The 17,693-nt window shown below is 38.5% G+C and overlaps 1 protein-coding gene across 2 annotated transcripts in view; it reads right to left on the bottom strand.

Annotated features, from left to right (window-relative positions):
- ZNF385D (zinc finger protein 385D) overlaps positions 1-17,693 on the bottom strand; it is a 443,055-nt gene that overhangs the window by 425,084 nt on the left and 278 nt on the right. The gene's annotated exons all lie outside the window — the stretch shown is intronic.

Below are 17,693 nucleotides of genomic sequence, written 5' to 3'. Positions count from 1 at the left end.
TTAGCCCTGCACTTCATCAAATATCATAGACACTGAGGCAGCTTGTATTCCTACAGTCTTCCCAAGGCACTTGCTTTGCTTGCTCCCTTGATTGACTGTTTTGAAGCAGCTCTGGTCCTGTTCTGCATTTCTCCATTCATGCTTCCAGATATGCCAGGAATTTTGCATTTCAGCATTCACACTGCTGGGACACATTTCCTCACTCTGAAGAGAGTGTAGGACCCCTGGACTACTGTACACGTAAACCTGGGTAAAACAGAGTAACAAAGCACAGCAATTTAAAAACTGTGTGATTCCAGCTGCATTACCTTCACATGAATAGCAAGGGGACAAAACTGGCTGTGTACAAGAACTGAAATGGTGAATGACATCAGGAGAAATAAAGGGCACACACACAAACTACTTCAGATGTAAAGCTATCTCCATCTTGGGGAAGAGCAAGGCTGCCTGAAGTGGGAGACTTGTTCTGGATATAAACTTTCCACTGAAAATAGGAACTACTTCTAGAAGACAGTTATTCTACTCTCAGGCATGATTAGTTTGAAATAAAAAGGCAAATGTAATATATATTAATTTTTTCCAAGTCCAATTGTGTATGGAATTGAAATACCTTATACAATAAAAAGCTATTCAGAGAAAATACTGGTTTTTAAAGAAGGTCTTAAGAAAATTTATTTCATTCAGTTAAAGACAGAGGTCCAAATAAGACCATAAAATACGGCTTCTTCAATTCACTGCTGATTTTCTCTGCAATTGATTTTAATCAGAGTAAAAAGGAAATTTAATGCATGTTGCATTCTTTTTTCAAGTTACACAATGTGGCAACTGAATTTTTAAAATTAGTACTGCACAAGATCTTCACAAATCCCACAAAGCACTATCAAACACACAATACATTAAAGACAAAAAATAATGCACTTACTCCTTCAGTCATGGTATCCTTGACTGCTACATCTAAGAACACTAGCTAACACTGTCAGACAGAGGTATATTTTTAATTCCCATCTAACTTCATAAATCCCTTTCAAATGCCTCCTATTACTCTGAGGTGTGAATGTTAGGCATAATTTGTTCTGTCAAACTTTTGACAATTTTTTTTTAGTCAATCTATATGTGAAAAACTGTAATTACAGGGAGAACTGATAGCATTGCACATTAACACGGCTATCACTTGCTATCGGGAAGATCCTATTTTCAGTTGCTTTGTCAAACTTTAATTGCAGTAGCATTTTTATTGTTCAATGTCTGTCCCAAGTGGAATTTTGGGGGGAACATGGCTAAAGACTTTTTAGGAAAATTAGGTTCGGGAAGCATACTGTTTGCCCATAACACTGGAAAAGATTACTGGATGTGAATGGTTTAGAAGACAGAGGAGAGAGCTAAGAAAAGACAGGGGGCAACTGAGTGTGTTAAGGAGCCTGGGATTGCCTGGAGAAGGAAATTTGTACTGGGAACCAGGAAAAGCAGAACAAAAGAGGTCGAGACATAGTCATAGAAGACTGGAATTACTTCCCTCCATGCCCCAAGGAGTTGCTACCACCCAATATCACAGAATTCTATTGCCTCTTCCCTGACATTTCTTTTCCTTGCAACATTACCAGCAACAATTTCAACATCTAAAAGTTCCCCTCCTGCCTGGTTTTGTTTCATCTGAAACATCCCAAACACCAGGCTAACTCTTATTTAGTGGTATCTTCTGACAAATAACAAAAAGTTCTAGGTCCAGTCCAACTATATGTGCTCTGGATTCATATTTCTGGACTCACAGGGGTAAAAGAGGGGAAAACCAAACAAATAAAACCCACACAAACAAACCCCACACACAGCTCTTTGAGCCTGGAATGATTGGTTGCTATATCCTCGATATTTGATGAGAACTGGGAGTCACTATCCATTCACTACTAGCTCTTTGTTAACTGGCTTATTGAAAGATGCAGATCTTCTAAGATTTTCTGTCTTCTTATAGACGTTACTAAAACAAGTAGCTCATCTAGTTATTCCAATAGCTTACCTAGTGATTTGATCTTTACACAGGAAAGCTGCATTCACTGTTTTCCTCCAGAAAAGAAAACAAACAAAAAAAAAAATCAGACAAATTCCAGACATATAAACTGCAACAGTCTCACTGTATGAATTATGTATCTCACAAATATCTTTCTACTTGGAGAACTGTAAGTTTCCATAGGCAAGGCACAGATACCAGAAGACTTTCAGTTCAGGATTCATGTTTGCTTCCTGGCTCCAATTAAAACAGCATCTCTGTACTGGTTTATTCTGTTTATTACTAGGACATTTGTCAAACACCCTTTTCAGATGTTGAACTGATCATTATTGCTGACCACTGTATACCATACTGCTCTTTGCTTTCGTTAACCAGTTAAATACTTCTACACACCTCTCTTTATATCCTCTGTATTCACCTCTATGCAAGCTCAGTTGTAGAATGCCCTTTATCCGGAAATGAAGTCTTCCATGTGAGGCTTTACTGTCCTGCTTCTATTATTCTATCTCCTCTTTAATCATACTCTTTGCTATTGCCCTCCTTACCACTGCTATAATATTCCATCATTCAAAAATATTCCACACTTGTAAAATTAAATTGTTTACTCAAGAAGCTATTGATGAGCAATTTTGCAAAGTGCCAACAACATTCAAGCTCTATGCATGCAGATTTGGCCAGATGCTAGCTTTCCCCAGTAAATGCATCTTTCTCCACACTCAAAAAACTACTAAATTGCCTTAGTAAATTCTGCGGATACCTGTTCCCATTTCTCAAATGCAAACAGCCGCTGTGCAGACAGTTCCTATATACCCCTATAGGTTCAGGTCATTAAATACAGCTCCTCACTCAAGGCCAGGAAACCACCTATAACCGGTTGAAAGAGTCAGGCAAAGCTGTGTCCTTCTCATATGGAGTTTTGCATACTCTTTCCTCAACAGGGCACTCTATTCTTATATATCAATATATAACTTAATACGTTGATATAACATATGTTAAATATAAATAAATTATATATTATAGAGAATTCATGTTTTGCTAGGAATGTTTTGGTTTCACTAATCAGTAAAAAAAAATCAATGAATTGTTTTCAGCAATAATCACTCCAAAACCATCAGGCGATTTGCTTTCAGTTCACAGAATCTTTATCATCTTTCACCTAAAGTTGCAAACTTTATAATTCTGAGATAATTAAAGGCCAACTTACATGCTGGCACAAACAACAATGGTTATCCCTTTTGACTAAATGTTGTATTATTTGCAACTTGTTCCCATTTATTGAACTCTCTATCAGCTTTGTTGTGCCCATACACATTGCAATTACCTCCTACCAGTAGGTTCTCTTCTGGCTCACGGTCAGTTGGACACTACTGTGTGCTGGTAGGACCAGCTCAGGCCAAGTATTTAACTCCAGTGACTGCCATATGCAGTGTTTTACTCCTACTTCAAATAACTTGGCTGTCAAGGCATACAAAATTCATTCTAAGTGCAGGAGAAGAAATACACTCTCTGAAGCTGAAAAGCTTGCCAAAGGGAAAAGTAGCATTAATAAGGAAATTGTAATGCTCATTTACTGCATGCAGCTTTTCAATGTCTTTCTCAAAGTTCTGTAATAGCATATCCAGTGAGAACACAAAAGGCAGGTGGATGAAACAGACAGAAACACCCAACAAAAAAGATTTTTACCATTTGCCAATAACAAGCACTAATGCAGTCATTCACCCTCTCTTCACAGTCTGCAGACACCTCCCAAATCAGATTCTCCCTTTGTATCAGCAGTTTCCAGAGAGCTCTGTAAGTCACACGTACTCAAACACCAAAAAGACATTTTCACACAGTCACATCAGTGAAAACAGCAGTTTCCAAAGAGAACAATCATCACTAGCACTTGTCTGTACATCTCATGATTTGAGTTTGGTTCTGATGTGCATAGTTAGGAGAATGGTTAACTCAGAATTCTTCTTCTGTTCTGTCTGTAAAGCTATACCTAAAAAAAGTTTACTACGTTTGATCTTCCTGAAGTTATTGGCATAAAACCAACAAAAATTAAAATTACAGTGCTGATAAATGTGTGGAGCTGTGGATCTTGGGGCTTATTGGGCTGACAATCTGAACTCATTACAATTGTGAAGAAAAAAAACTGAAGAATTTCACACACATTGAAAACTCCACAAATTTCTTTAAGAAAACCAAATTAAGGGCTATATATTAGCAGCAGATAATTTACATTTATCTACCAGAAGAGTCTGTAGCGTACCAGATGGAAATCTGAATAGGCAGGTGGCATGAACACCAAATTCTAAAAATTAAAGGCAAGAAGTTAAGCCAGAGGGGAAACCACATTTAAATTTTTGCCTTTGATAACAAAGCTTGGATTTAACTGAGGTTATGGGGATTAAGTAAAGGAGAGAAGAATTTTTGGAACAGAAAAGACATGGAAATTAGTGTATCATGAAATGTGAGAGAAAGACAGAAAATATGGTAGTGTATTTAGAGTCTTTTCCCTCCCAAGACTTTGTAACAGGTTTGTGGCAGACAGTCTATGGGATATGCCAGAAGTATAAATAATATAAAAAGGGGAGACACAACTAGGTAAAAAATATTCAAGAAAAGAACCACTTTATTAAACTGGAAAAGGACTGTTAACATCTTATAGTTTGGACAAAACTCTGTTATTCCATAGGCACAGGTTACACTTAACATAGCCTGGCTAAACGCTCAACTATGTGCCCCAACCTTCCGTACTTTGAATATTCTTACTGTATTAATTTGTGGCAAAACTTGAGTTTTAAGATTATGCAGAGGATGGCTTAAAAACCAAAAAGGAAGTATTTTTCCATTTTGATGGGAAGCAAAATAGATGCAAAAATATGCACCTAACATATGTATACAAAACAGTGGGGAAACAAAACAAAACAAAAACCCCATGAACAGGGTTTTACTAAGTACAGCTATTAAACATATTTTCTTTCACTTAACTGTAACGGTTTTATTGACAGTGTGAAAGCAATGGCTTTAATTCGGGAATGGTGTTATTCAGAAATCAAAATGATTATGCACATGTCAAATATCTCTTATTACAGGTCTTGCTTGAAATCAGCATGTTATCAAACTCTGGGACAACAGAATAATTAATCAATGTGACATAAAAATACTTTCCAAAGCATTCAGAGGCAAGTCAATAAAGAGCTTTTTTCTTGCCTCTTACAGAGAAAAAAAAATAAAAACAACAAAAAAGGCTTACTTGTAAACAGATGCACCTGAAAATGGCCTGAAACCAATAAGCTTTAAGCTTCAAAGTTATTCACACTTCACAAATAAAATTCTACCTCACCAGAAGTGAGGAGACAAATGACAGTTCTATCTTGTTATAGAGTTTCACATCAAGATATTTACCGCCTTCCTATCTCTGTCAAATCTGATTATAAACCAGGGATCAGCAAGCAGAAGATTGAGGACTCATCTGAGAAGATGGAACAAATGAAATTGATAAAAACTGCACATGCTGTGTCAGTTTTACAGAAACAGTCATCCAGACAGAGGGACTATTACAGGTATGAGCGTTCTAAGTCTCTGACTTTGAAATGTAAATGAAAACTGCTGAAATTGTAGAACAGAAAGTGATAACTTTTATATATATATTGTGGGAGTCTCCTCCCATTAACAAGCTGCGTGGAGCACAGGATCAGCATTATATTAAATGGAGATCCTTGCTGATCTTTGGGCTTTCTCTGTCCTTATTGGAGAATTTTTTCTCCATAAGCATTATATGCATTCAATCTCTATTCTGTAAGAAAAGGAAGTACTTTTGTACTTTTGCGGGGCGGGAGTCGCCTTTCCCACTGCCACCCAACTACACAAACAAGCGACAGTCCACTCTTTCGTTGCCACAATGTGATTTCCATTTGCCAATTACTTTTTACTGATTTAACACTTCAGCACACAACTGTTTTGAACATGAGATGATGCAAGTTGAAAATGGGTATCCTTCAATTGCCTGATGCTCTTAAAACCATGATTTTTCTGAGCATCTATTTCTAGATTACAGAATGGCAAGTAGTCTCAACCTCTATAAACAAAGTGATACATTTGAAGTCTCCCCTTCCAAGAGCAACACATCAGGGAGGAGGCAGACACACACACCGGCACTCCACACAGTACCTAATTCTAATTTGAGAGCTACGTGGGCCCAAATCCATGCCTCTTCCTTCATGCAGCAGAGCAGGTGCAAGCACATTCAGGGCACTGCCTCCTATAGCACGTAAGAGTCTCTCCCAGAAATGTGCTGGGTGTAGGAGTAGTGGATCATCAGGACAGAGCAAGTTTAATTTCATTCTCTGTGAACTGCAAATGCAATTTCTCTTGCTGCATCCTGGGAAAAGTACATCAGCAAAACTATCCTCCCACAGTGGATTTACTAAAGTGATTTTTTTTAAATGAATGGAAAGAGAGAAGAAGAAATCCTATGCAGAATAAAACTCCCCTGCTTATACATTTTTTCAATTATACTGTCTAAAATGGAAGTTCCACTCTGACATTTTAAAAGAATTTATTTTCTTTCAGCTATCAGTAAAGGTAAAAAAAAAAAAAAAAAGTTGAGAGAAAAAAAAAATCACTACACAGAAAGTCAGAATAATCACTCTCCCTTCCTTCCCATCCTCCCACATTTTCCTTTATGCGTTTTTCTGCTTTTACTGCCTACATTCTTCACCTGAAGTCAAACCCTCTGTTTATGGCATCACAGAGATTGCTGTGAAGGTGATTACAATGTACAAAGCCAAAAGTGATGAGTTCAAATTTGGAATAAGCAGTAGTATCTCATGAAATCTGTCTAAAGTAGTAGGCCATTTAAAAAAAAAAAAAAAAAGAGCAAGTATACTGAAAACAAATAAACTTCGTAAACGACTCTTTGCCATCACTTTTCATTATCACAACTGTTTTCAGATACGTTACTCCAATGGTTGGAGACTAAGTGCTAACCTATACATATGGGAACAAGCACACATGAACAGACAGCGCTAACACAGATGGCAGCAGAGTTCCCAGCCACGCTCCTTAGCAGTGCCTCCTGTGACTGCTATCTTTTTCTGTAGCAAAAAACATATAAACAACGAAACGTGGCAACACAGACACACACTATGCAGTGCTGCTCTGACAATGAAAGTACTTCATGTCACCCTTCATACAGCATATTTCTCTACACCAGACTCAGTAAATTCTTACCAGAGAACACAGATTCCTGAAAAAGCTATTAGTTCATCGTAATTCCTTCTGCTACACCGATTGGTTTCATATGCACCTTCTTGCACATAGACACCATTAAAAATACAACTGTTGAAGTATTGGTGCTAATTCTCAAGAAACGTGTTAAAGATTGCAAACAAGAGAAATCTATCTTGTTATTTGCATCACAAAGTCAGCCACTCCCAAACTTTCACAACTTTTCATAGCAGATACAGTCCTTAATTTCTCCTTACATTAGGAAAATCATATGACTTAAATTAACTGAATTAGTTTTCAAACCATGTGTTGCCTCTAACTTTGACACCTGAAGTATTACTAGGAGTGTAAGGTCTGAGGAAGAACACTGAACAGAAATTTCTGAATCAGACCTGTACTGACAGAAATCCTTACCCATCTACTCTAAAAGCAACACCTGCAAAGAGCAGTGGGACAAGGATAAAATCAGATATCAAATTTTAAGAAAGAAAAAAAACAAGCAACAGTCGAAGACAACACAAGCAAAAGAAAAATTTCAAAACTGTCTTTAACGCCCACAGAACTCAATGAAAGATCTTATTAAAATATTATTAAGCAAAGCAAGTGATTCCCTAAACAATCTTTTAATGTGAGTGCCCTGAAAGTGTCCACGGCTCAATTAACCTATTAGATGATCGCAGAAGCATTAACAAATTAATCGTACCAAGTAGCTGAATTTATTAGGATATGCAAGACAATGGCTGTTAATGCCAAAAATTATAAAGTGCTTCCTTGGAGAGAAAAGCAGTACAACCAGCAAGGTTGTACTAGTACACAAACTGTGTTGCATGACAATCTGGTACACAGGAATGTAACTGGAAAGCAATGAAATTGACTGGTAGGCTTGTACACAGGAAGATACCATGACTTAAAGATAAAATGGAGCTGCAGCTTCTTCAGCAGATTCCTGAAGGCAGACACAGGGGGCACCCAGAGAAACCCACCCGCCCTGCTGCAGGGTGGCGTCTGGAGCCTCAGAGCAGGCAGCCGTGCTACTACCCCAAAGCTGGGACCCAGAGAGCGCTGGGAGCCCAGACCCAATAGGACCATCAGGGTTCCAAGCTCCTTGCTAAATAAGCCAGAGACAGGCCCTAGAAAGTTTGTGAAAGGTTCCTGATGTTCACAGATGTGTTCAGTGAACGCTGGGCCTGCAGCTACAGGGCTGCAACTTGGTTACAGCTTCCTTGCTCCCGGCTGCAGAGTTCCAGAAGTGCAGTTAGAGTTCACTGAAATGCAGAATCTTCAGTTCATGGACAATCTTTTTTTTTTTTTTTTTTAAATCTGATTTGGACTAGAGGAGTGGATGATTCATAGGAATACACTGAGCTTGTATTTACTTCTGCAGATTTGTGGGCAACTACCCAGCAAGTCCAGGGCCAAGGCGGCACACAAGCTTTCTACTAACAGAACCTAGTGAAATGGCCTCTTGCTACAGAGCACAGCACAGGAATCCAAACAGAAAACACTTAAACAGATCCAACATTAGTTCTCTTCCTTCAACACTGTTGAAGAGAGGTACAGCAGAGACTGGTGGTGTCACTCCAGCAGAGAGTAAAAGGTAGACATGCATATTGAGTCTGGACATCTAAATCAACTCCAATGTATACAGGATACAAAGCACAGTTAAGGAAGACAGAAAGCAGATCGGAGTATTCTGAAGACTGAAGCCCTCAACCCTGTTAAAAGCAAATGAACCAAACAACAAACCAAAAAAAACCCCACCAAAACACAGAGCAAAGCATCATCTTTCAGATTCTTTACACAATGACCAGAAACCTCTGCTACAACTACACTGGAACATTTAAATTATTCAAGTTGCCAAGACCCTTACTGTCACAAAGTCTTACCTGCACTTCTGATTTATTCAATGGATAGTTGTAGGGCCAGAAACCTGGCACAGTCTTCTGTGTTTCTCAAAAAAGTTACTGTTTCCAGGTATATGCAGTCCCTTATCTATGTTTCTGATAAGGGACTGCAAGCCTAGGAACAGTTACCACTTTTTATTCAGAGCATCATGCAAATAAGCAAATAATCAGCTTTCTGTAGTATCTTTTCTGGAATATCCTAGGATGAGGTAGTTTGCATTATGTTTTGCAAGTGATACTTCAGATAATCAGTGGAATCATTTTAGCACCGCTAACTCTTGGCCTGATTTCTAGAAAGATGGGGCCATTATCTAGAACTCCCACTTTTCCAAAATTTTCAGGATTGATTTTGAATTTCAACTTGTGAAAAAGTAATTAGTTGCCAGATTTTGTGCATTCTCCTTCCCTGGATGTTTTCAAGACTGGAAAGACTGGACTGAAGAAAGCCCTGAGCAACCTGATCTGATCTCACAGCTGACACAGAGCAGGAGACTGGACTAGATATACCTTCCTTAGGACCCTTCCAACCTGAATTACCCTATGCCTTCCTCAGGTTTCCACTAGATATGCTGAATATAATCAGGACTTAATGGATCTAAATATTTTAACAAAAAAAAAAAAAAAAAAAAAAAAAAAGTTCTGCACTATTGCCATACCATACCAATAAAAGGTTTTGCAACTTTCCTCTTTTTATACTGAGAAAGTAGTAGAGTTTCAGGTTGCAGAATACAAAAGCCATTGGCTAAAAAGGTCCATCTACCATCAAATCGGCATCATGGTGTTACTGGAATAAGATAGGGAAGAAAAGCTAGCCATGATCTAGATGCATCTTCAGATTTACCTTCCCTGCAATGGAATAACTTCTCAAAGTTCTTAAGAACTCTGAAAAACTCTCAGGTGGCACCTAATAATCACTTCTGTAAGATCATTTGTCTGCTTCAGTCCCTGAACAAATGTCAAAACAGAATTCAAAAAGCCTAGAAAATAAGCTGAGTGATATGGTACATCCAGCAAGCAGCTACCTCCTACAAGATCAAGTCACTCCGAGATCAGAATCTCACTCCAGTTTCTGCAAGGTGATCCTTCTCCCACCTTTACATTTGTAATATAGCCCTCTACCAAAAAATAAAGTAACTGAGCTAGGACTACCTTCTCAGACTGGATTTCAAGAAAACAAAGACTACACACACAAAACCAAGCCAAAACATGCTCCTATTCTGATCAGACTGTTACCACTTCTCAGTGAAAAATAACAGGATGTCCTCCACGTTGCACAATGAATAAAACCAGAAATAAGTTCTTTTTTGCTTCATTAGAATTTGCCTTTGTAGGCTAAAGGCTGGAAGCAATTTAGGCTGCACCCAGCTGTACCATTAGCACAAACAACTGACCATCCCTCAGGCTACTCCAGTGTTAACTGAAATCAATACCTGGACTGGGAGCAGCCTGCCATAGAGAATCTATAGAAGTCCAACGTCATCCAGACTGGAAAAGACCGTGTTTCCCTAAAGCGTTTCTTGTGTTCTAAAGACCACTGTTGTCTAGTTTTAAAATGGATTTGCAGACCTGAATAGCTCTTGGAATTCCAAATAGCTAGACAGCCAAAAATTCACACATCTAGCTTTATAAAAATTGGAAGACTGTGTTCCCTTTCCCTCTAATTCAGGCTTGAACATTATAAGCCATATATTAATGATGTCAAGACTTGATTATCAGGATGCCTTATATTTAAAAATCATGCAAAAGCCTAAAGACATTCTCCCCAGCACAGAGCACAGCATCTCATTCGTTTTGTGATACTGGCTGATGTGAATGCATCACAAGGGTCCCTTGATCTTTCTGCATACAGCTTCTCATTACAGAACCTCCTCTCACTTACCTCCTAAAAAATTTTACTTACGCCCACTTCTTGTCTAGCAGGAACCATGACCTCCCACATGAAACCACAGTGACTATCAGCCAAAAAGGTGAAACTGGTGAGGACTCCTGGTCATACTACGCAAATCTACCCCATCCAACTTCTGCAGAAAGAGTATCTCTTCTCAACCTCCCATTCCTCCCCCTCACTACAAATGCCAGCAGTTTAGACAGCTCTGTAGTTTCAGAGCTTCAGAGTGAGAAGTACTGAACAAAAAACTGGAAGCATTTGTACAGCAAAGCTCAATGCAGTCATTGACAATAACAACTCTTTTTTCTCACTTCTTTCCACAGGCTTTTGGGTTCGTTATCACAAACTAACAGTTCTACTTTAATCTGCCTTCAGGAGAAGGTTCTACCCACTAATTCCTACTCCTCATTTCTTCTTTTTGATACTTTCCACAGAAACATGGTATCAACAATTCTTAATAAAAATTGGTCATAGAGAGCACAGAAAAATATTCTTAGACATGACAGTGCACAGGACAAGATCACAAAGCCATCTTTAAAAGGACACATTTTACACAACATTTTAGTTTTATTAAGCAGATCCTTCAGTATTCACCTTCAAAATGCAACAAAGGTGGATTTTTTTCATGGAAGTATCATTTCAGTGATACTACCACAAAGTAAGTTAAGGCTAAATGCTGTTATATGAGTCAAGGTATAGACAGTGTAATACCTTTTTTAACAAAAGAGCATCTATTTGCAAAATCTTCTGCTTAAATATCAACCAGAGAGCAATCTGCAAGCCCACTCACACGGCAAAAGGTGTGAATTTGCATCTACTGACACAGCCTCCCTGACACGTGGCCCTTTCATTTGCACCCTGTTACTTGTCTGCTCTATTAACATTATTAAACTAACCGAAGAATAACACTATAGTTTTGTTTCACTTATTTAATGTTTCAATATTTTAGAGAGCACTAATTTAAAATCCATCAACAAAACAGAACATACCAAAGCAAACCTACAATAACAACATTCATGGTTTAACTGTTATACATGTATGTGTATTGCAACTGTTATGTTTTCATATGATTGGAAATACTACAGCCTCTACCCGACTTCATATACATGGAGACATAATATGAAAATGCTACCCTACAGTTTCATGAGAAAGAGAGGTTGAATCCTGAGAGGATAAAGATATTCCAGGTTTTGGGATGGCTTATCCTTCTGCTGTTCAGAACAGCACTGGGTAAAGTCCAGCCCAAATACATATGGGAAAGCAGTCAGAGTTGCCACGGTTCCAATCAATTATTATGGCGACGTGATGAAACAAATTCAGTGCATAAACAGACATTCCAACTTTATTTAATGGACAAGATGATTCATTGTTATAACATGGCAAGGCAAAGTGGAAATACAAAGGCAGAGACACTAGGCTGAATACTAAGACTGGAAACTTCCAGATGTGAGTATAAAATGCCCCTGAGCCAGGGTTACTCAAAATATAAAATACTTCAGAATGTACTAAAATGAGATAGTTTCTATAGTTCTGTCAGAGTAATCATTTCACCTAGCTTCACAATTTTAAACAGCAAGAGCCATATGATTAGGAAAGTGATTTTTTTTTTCCCCTTTTAAAGCACACCTTGCATTTCCCAAAGTGATTCATGACCTCTGTGCGATTAAAACTCTCCAGATCTGTAAAAAAAACAAAAAAAGTCAGAAAAATGAATCTGGTTACGGAATGAAGGGGAAGTCTTTGGTTTCTTAACTACATTTCTGTGCCAAAATTAGATTTAAATGAACATCATAAAACTATTTGGAGTCTGCTTCTACAATCTAGATGGTGCGTTTGTAATTCTGTTGTAAATTCAAATTCAGAATAATCCATGGATTTGTAGCTTGGATTACTTAATTCTAATTGTGCAAGTTGTAATGCTAGTTTTTATCAGTATCATAAATAACGTCTTCCATGAACTAGGGGAGAAAAAGGCACATATCTGGCCATGAAGGTATTACCTTTTATACAGTAACATTATTGTGAATTTGGAAAAAAAAAAAAAACAAAAAAAACAACCAAACACACAACAAACCACACCACACACACACACACACAAAACCCCAAAACATACACAAAATGGAACTTAACTCCTAAATCACACAAGTTCTTATAGAAGTTGTTCCCTATTATGTCTGATTAAGCAAAGTAAAGAGGTATCAGCTGGCACTCACATAAAGGAAAAGGCTAAGCAAGTTAAAATGTGTTTGGCAAATCAGCCTTTCTTGTTCTCCAGGCGAAACCCTTTACCCATCCATTTGTTGTGAAAGCCATGCCTTCACACCAAGGTCTGCGTTACATGGCAAACAGACACTCACTGACTAGTGGGACACCAAAAGTGGTCAAGGTATCAAAGCACTAGTAGATCTACACATACAGGCTAGACAAATGTTTTCAGATTTGAAGTCTGCCTGCAGATTATTCCAGCAGATAACAGAAAAGAGGTTTACTTGCTTCAAGAAGATAACTTCTTTTATATTAAGCTGATTTATATAAATATATATAAAAACTACGCCTACATGAATTTCAGACATTTACTTTTACAAACACTACAATAAGCCACACGTAAAATGTGAGGCATAGAGAACTACGCCTCCAGCAAAACAGAGGATTTGGTTATGACTGCCTCAGTATGACCAAGAACATTATTTCCCAGGAGACAGAGAAGGAAAAAAGGAACAAGACGACAGAAAATACTAAAGCATGTTCTTGAATATTTCAGGAAGAAATGTGCGAAGATGAGAACACCTGAAACTGGAAAACTCAAGCACAACTTCATTTCCCTAGTATCAACTGTGGAATTAGTCCAGTCACAGCCAGTACGTGCAAACATCTAAGCTTACAGCAGAGGAAAACAGTGGACAGGTTTGTAGGGTTTTTTCCTCTCTCTTCAATCTTCCATCAGTTCAACACAATTAGCGGAGTCCACTTCTTTGGAGTGATAATATGCTGACTTCTATCCTTACTGCACTACAACCTTTCTGTTACATTCAGATGGAATAAACACTAAACAGAAATGCAGACAACAGTTTTTGTCTTGTCCTGTGACAGCTTCAGACAGGTGAAGACTAAAATTAGTTAGCGAGCCCAGGTGAAAAAGAGGTCTGTGTCGCTACAGCTCACATTTATTTATCCAGCCTACCTGGGCGTGATCCAACATATTGGCACAATAACAACTGATTTCACTGTGCTGACTGAAGCAGAGAGAACTTCCACTCCCCTGCCTGAATTTGACACATTTTTTAAGCCGTTAAAAAAAAAAAAAAGTAGTAATAATTTTCTGTCTAAAATATCACCAATGTGTACACACACCCACTCCTACATATACATCCAGCACTATTTACTTGTTCTTTTTTCCCCTGAGAATTGTTTTAAGACTAAAGATGCAGAGCAACTTTTTCACTGCAAAACATTCACATAGCTTTAAAAAGGGATATAAAATATTGCTTTCTCTCCAGAAGGTATTTCTGGTGGTGTCAAGTAACTTAAAACATCTTTCTGTTTCACAACTAGTCACAAACTTCCATATCTACTCCTCAAGTGAAGATATTTTTTCATACAAAGATTTCCATTTTCTTAAGCAGTACAGTAAAATACTACTTGATTTACACTGTGGTTTTCATTAGGCTCCTTCTTAACATCTTCTGCTTAGAGACTATCTGTAATAGATAGAATTCTGGCAGTACCCATTCATCTAGGTTTTCAAGCTCTTGGGAGATTTTACAGGTAAGGTGCCAATGCTAACACAACATAAAATCATTTAAAAATGGGCATTTTACAAGATTATTAATATTCATCATCTTAACAGGATCTTGAACTTTTTGCTGGAGTCTTGACAAAGACTTCGTTCACTGTCTAGACCACAATAGGTGGAAACTATAATTCTACTTTACATTGATTTACATGGTATGGAATTACAAAAAGTGTAAAATAAGAACTTCTGCACGTGAGATAGGAAAAATCTCATATTCGCATTTTTAAATATTTGAAAAGTATAGCGAAATCTCCATAATTGCTCATATAAAAGGTGAGATGAATGTCAAAACTGGCAAGTACTTGTAACTTGACTCAGTTAAGCAGCAGGTTTGCTCAGGTGTTCACAATTCAATATGCCCCCTGACAGTTTTGACCCTTAACTGATGCACAAATAAAAGTATCTTAATCCAAACATACACCAAAATACTGTGCTTAGTCTTCAGCTGGTGTCAATAATAACAGCACCACAGAGATGCATAGAGCTATGTCACCTTTTGCGAACACAGGTTGGTGGCCCATGGAAATGGTTTTGCAGCAAAAAGAGAACAGGGAACAACAACATTACTTCCCAGTTCTCTTGGGAGTAGTTCTCACTTCACTTTGATAATTGCATGCATACACGTATGAATGAATCAAACCTGTAAGTGTGTTTGCCAGTTAAAAATTGCTGACAGCTCACATACTTAAAAATAAAATGGTATATCTTACTTATAACCCCTCTAATGCTTTAGTTTGAACATTTTAAGTAAAATTTCCATTCCTGCATGAAGTGGTCAATACCATCTACTACAAAAGCCATAATTTACTTCTATTCTTGGAGAACAGAGGATTTCTATAACTTTGAAAATTTAAGCAGTATGCTAAAGTAATACTACACTTCTCTTTCCTCCTCAAGAATCTCCCTGTTGCACACAATCAGTATTAGGGACATACAAATTAGGTCTAATTTTGTTTTTACCTTACATGTGGAGCTGTTAAAGGATAGTAAATGACCTGGTAAATAAGTCCAGTGCACCCTGCAAAGACATGACAGCGAGAAGAGTGATTATCCTTAAAGTACAATTGAAAATTAATTAGGATGCAAACTGTATGTGCTGCGGTGTAATTTAGTGTTCCATGTTGTTACAGCAATTACTTAAATGAGAATTTAGTGCCATATGATACTTTACAAAACATTTATAAGAAGCAACTCTGATGGTGTGCTGTGTTTCAGTCTTTTTTTTGTTAAGCTAAATTAGAACCAACTTATAAAATATCTTCCTAAATTAACTAATTTATGGTAGTGCTACTTTGATAATATTTTAAACACAGCGGCATACTGCAGCATTATAAACTTTGCCACAGTTGCACAGCTGTATCACTCGAAGGTTTTCAGTTTGCCTGACACCTTATACCATACAGCCTGTGGGTTCAGTTCTGGCTCTTCTCAGGTCAGTGGCAAAATTCCCACTGACTTCACTACATTCAGGATTTTGGTCTATGTGCTTAGCTACTGTATAACATCCACCTATGTTATATATGTTACCGTATAACAAGTATATAACTTGAAGGGATGCCACCAACTCTCTTTTTCACGTGAGTTATTGCCCACTACCAGCCTTAAACTCAAAATTAATAGGATAAATATTTGCAACTATTTTTAAACAACCCCTTTTATTCTCTAACTGGATAACATTTCTTTTTCTACAGAGTCATTTAGTTTAGAGGGTTTTTGATAACCACTGACAAAACCTTCACTCGGACTTTTTGTCTGTTTCTTCTTTGCCCCGTGAAAGGGGCATAAACAAGCATAAAAGGAGGTGTGGCTGCAAAAGCACTCCAGCTCAGAAACACCCAGGTGACAGTCGGTGGGAGAAGCAACTTCTAGATTTCTTTCATTTCTGACCTGCACCTGGGGGTATTACTTTCATAGCAAGCACCTTCTTCAGAATGTCGTCACCTAAGACACAAGGCTCCTCGTCATCCCAGCATCTTTGTCGCCAAGATTACCGCGTGCGCTACAGTTGCTCTGTGTACTTGTGAAGAGTACAAATTACTCTTTCGGCCAAATTATTTTATCGGAAAAAGGCACAAAGTTACTTTGGGGACTAACGTATCCAACAATAAGCAAGCACAAATTAAAGCAGAACTCAAACGCAATTTAAACTGTTACTATATCCTTGAGAGATTAGATTAGAGACTTCTGCAAACCCACTTACCCAAAGAGTGGGTTTAAAACTCACAGCTAAAACAAATTCTAGTGAGATTTCCAGACACTGCAACCGCATCCACAGGCAGTTGGGTTTGTTCATCAAAGCAGACAACGGAGACAGCCAAGTGGTACAGCAAGGAAACCGTACATGGCAGATGTGGCTCTGGGTAACCGCGTTCACCGTGCAGCACACAGCGGGTCACGAACCCGACACTTGTTTTCAGTAGTTCGTGCAACACCATTCCCTTCTGTGTTTCCAAAGTCAGGACCTGATTTTGGAAGAACTCTTTGCGTGCTGCTTCGGCTTGGAAGAGAGCATCTATCTCCCCGAAAGAAGTAACGGGGAGACAAGAGCACCCAGGACAAGTAATTTTAATAGTGCTGTAAGGGCACTAAGAGCGGACAGATGCAAGCCAAAAGCGATTTCGAGGACTCTTCCCAGAGTCGCTGGCGTTTGCCAGGTTGCAAATGCTTTCTGCAACAATCAAAGAATCCGCTATCAGAGCAAGATGCCAAAATGCACGCGAGGACGGTTCCTCTGCCCTAGCCCCGGTGAGCGGTAAATAAAAAGCATGAGGGGCGCAGCTCGGCGGAGTTCGGGCGGGGGGAGCTCCCCTCCCTCGGCACCCGCCGGCGGAGCAAGGCAAAGAGGGTCCCCCCGCCCCACAGCAGCCGGGCAGCTGCACCAAGTCGCGG

Source organism: Athene cunicularia (assembly GCF_003259725.1).
Source record: "Athene cunicularia isolate RWA chromosome 2 unlocalized genomic scaffold, athCun1 chr2_part1, whole genome shotgun sequence".
NCBI classification, from domain to species: domain Eukaryota; kingdom Metazoa; phylum Chordata; class Aves; order Strigiformes; family Strigidae; genus Athene; species Athene cunicularia.
The sequence above is the reverse complement of the archived record's forward strand: the minus strand, read 5'-3'. Positions and strand labels throughout refer to the sequence as shown.